Below are 3258 nucleotides of genomic sequence, written 5' to 3' on the forward strand. Positions count from 1 at the left end.
TTTACATAAATGTCTGCCACATTTCTTTTTTAAAATCTGTTTTAGGGGCTCCTGGGTAGCACAGTTGTTAAGTGTCTGCCTTCGGCTCAGGGCATGATCCCGGCGTTCTGGGATTGAGCCCCACATCAGGCTCCTCCCCTGGGAGCCTGTTTCTTCCTCTCCCACTCCCCCTGTTTGTGTTCCCTCTCTCGCTGGCTGTCTCCCTGTCAAATAAATAAATAAAATCTTTAAAAAAAATAATATAAAATCTGTTTTAGCTATTCTGGGTCTTTTGATTTTTCATATAAATTTTATGATAATCTTATTGATTGAGAGAGCACGAGAGAGAGAAAGCCTGATGAAAATTTGATGGGGATTGCACTGAATCTACTGATCAATTTTGGAAGAATTATTATTTTCACAATATGGAAACTTCCAAAATCCAAGGACATGGAATGTCTATTTATTTAAATTGTCTTTAATTTCCCTTAGCAATGTTTGCAATTTTTAGGGTACTTGCCTTGCAATTCTTTTGTTAAATCTATTGCTAAACTTGTATTCTTTTTGATGAAGTTATGAATAGAATTGTTTTCCTAATTTCACTTTTGGATTATGCATTCCCCATATATATAGAAAGACAATTGATTTTCATATATTGGTATCATGTCCTTCAACTTTGCTGAACTCGTTTATCCATTCTATAGTGTTTTGAGAATTCCATAGGATTTTCTATACACAGGATTATATCATCTGTGAAGTTTTACTTTTTCTTTTCCAACCTGAATATTTTCTCTTTCTTTTCCTTGCATAATTGCATTGGTCAAACCTCAAGTGCAATGCTGAATAGTTGTGAGATGGACAGCCTTTCCTTAGTCCTGATCTTAGGGGGAAAGCATTCAGTCTTTCACCATGAAATATGGTAGCTGTATAGTTTTCATAGATGCCCTTCTTCAGTTTGAGGAAGTTCCCTTCTATGTCAAGTTTGTTGAGAGTTTTTATTATGAATGGGTATTGGATTTTGTGAAATACCTGTCCTGTATCTGTTGAGCTGATCATGCAGTATTTGCCCTTTATTCTTTTAATATGGTTTGTTATGTTAGTAGGTTTTCAGCTTTATTTTTATTTATTTTTATTTTTTTAATTTATTTTTTTTAAAGATTTTATTTATTTATTTGACAGAGAGAGACAGCCAGCGAGAGAGGGAACACAAGCAGGGGGAGTGGGAGAGGGAGAAGCAGACTCCTAGTGGAGAAGCCTGATGTGGGGCTCGATCCCATAACGCCAGGATCACGCCCTGAGCCGAAGGCAGATGCTTAACGACTGCACCACCCAGGCGCCCCTCAGCTTTATTTTTTAAATTTTATTTATTTATTTAAAGATTTTATTTATTTATTTATTTATTTATTTATTTATTTATTTATTTGAGAGTGAGAGAGAGCGCATGCACGCACGAGCGAGGGGAGGGGCAGAAGGGGAGGGAGAGGGACAAGCAGACCCTGTGCTGAGTGTGGAGCCCAATGTGAGGCTTGATCCCAGGACCCCGAGATCATGACCCAAGCCAAAACCAAGGGCTGGATGTTTAACTGACTGAGCCACCCAGGTGCCCCTGGTTTTCAGCTTTAAACCAACTTTGCATTCCTAGGATAAATCCCATTTGGTTGTGATATGTAATCCTTTTTAGATCTAACTAGATTTGGTTTGCTAATTTTTTTGGGAATTATAGTATCTGTATTCATGAGAGATGTTGGTCTGCAATTTTATTTTTTTGTGATGTCTTTGTCTGACTTTGATATCACGGTTATTCTGCCTCATAGAATGAATTGAGAATTGTTCCCTCCTCTATTTTCAGGAAGAGTTTGTATAGGACTGGCATTATTTCATCTTTACATCTTCAGTAGAATCTACCTTTGAATCCATCTGGTCCTGGGTTTTGCTTCATGGGGGAGATTTTAGATTATTAAATCTATTTCTTTACTTGTTATAGGCCTATTGTGATTTTCTATTATTTATTTATTTATATTTATTTATTTATTTATTTAAGATTTTATTTATTTATTCGACAGAGAGAGACAGCCAGCGAGAGAGGGAACACAAGCAGGGGGAGTGGGAGAGGAAGAAGCAGGCTCCCAGCAGAGGAGCCTGATGTGGGGCTCGATCCCATAACGCCGGGATCACGCCCTGAGCCGAAGGCAGACGCTTAACAACTGCGCCACCTAGGTGCCCCTGATTTTCTATTTTTTAGTCAGTTTTGCTAATTTATGTCTTTCTAGGCATTTATACATTTCATCTAAACTGTCTGATTTGTTGTCATAAAGTAGTTCGTGGTGTTCCCTTATATTCTTCTGTGTTTTGTAAGATTAGTAGTAATGTCCCCTGTTTTTTATCCTGATTTTGGTGGTCTGTGTCTTCTCTCTTTTTTTCTTGGTCAGTCTAGCTAAAGTTTTATCAGTTTTATTGATCTTTTAGAAGAATTAGGTTTATTGATCTTTCTTTAATGATTTCCTGTTTTGTATTTCATTGATTTACATTCTAATCTTTTATCTTCTTTCTGCTTGCCTTGTGTTTAACTCTTTTTTGGGATTCATAAGATGAAAGCTTACTGTATTGATTTGAGACTTTTCTTCTTTTCTAACATAACTATTTGGGATACAAATTTCCCTCTTAATATTGCTTTGGCTGCATCTCATACATTTTTATATGGTATAATTTCATTTTCATTCAGCTAAAAAATACTTCCCTTGTTAATTTCTTCTTTGATCCACAGATGGAAAAGTGGTATTCAGGTACCAAATATTTGTGGATTTGACAATTTTTTAAAAAAGATTTTATTTATTTATTTGACAGAGAGAGAGACAGCCAGCGAGAGAGGGAACACAAGCAGGGGGAGTGGGAGAGGAAGAAGCAGGCTCCCAGAAGAGCATGGAGCCCGATGCGGGGCTCGATCCCATAACGCCGGGATCACGCCCTGAGCCGAAGGCAGACGCTTAACAACTGCGCCACCTAGGTGCCCCTGATTTTCTATTTTTTAGTCAGTTTTGCTAATTTATGTCTTTCTAGGCATTTATACATTTCATCTAAACTGTCTGATTTGTTGTCATAAAGTAGTTCGTGGTGTTCCCTTATATTCTTCTGTGTTTTGTAAGATTAGTAGTAATGTCCCCTGTTTTTTATCCTGATTTTGGTGGTCTGTGTCTTCTCTCTTTTTTTCTTGGTCAGTCTAGCTAAAGTTTTATCAGTTTTATTGATCTTTTAGAAGAATTAGGTTTATTGATCTTTCTT

Source organism: Ursus maritimus (assembly GCF_017311325.1).
Source record: "Ursus maritimus isolate PB19 chromosome X unlocalized genomic scaffold, ASM1731132v1 scaffold_X1, whole genome shotgun sequence".
Classification (NCBI taxonomy): Eukaryota; Metazoa; Chordata; class Mammalia; order Carnivora; family Ursidae; genus Ursus; species Ursus maritimus.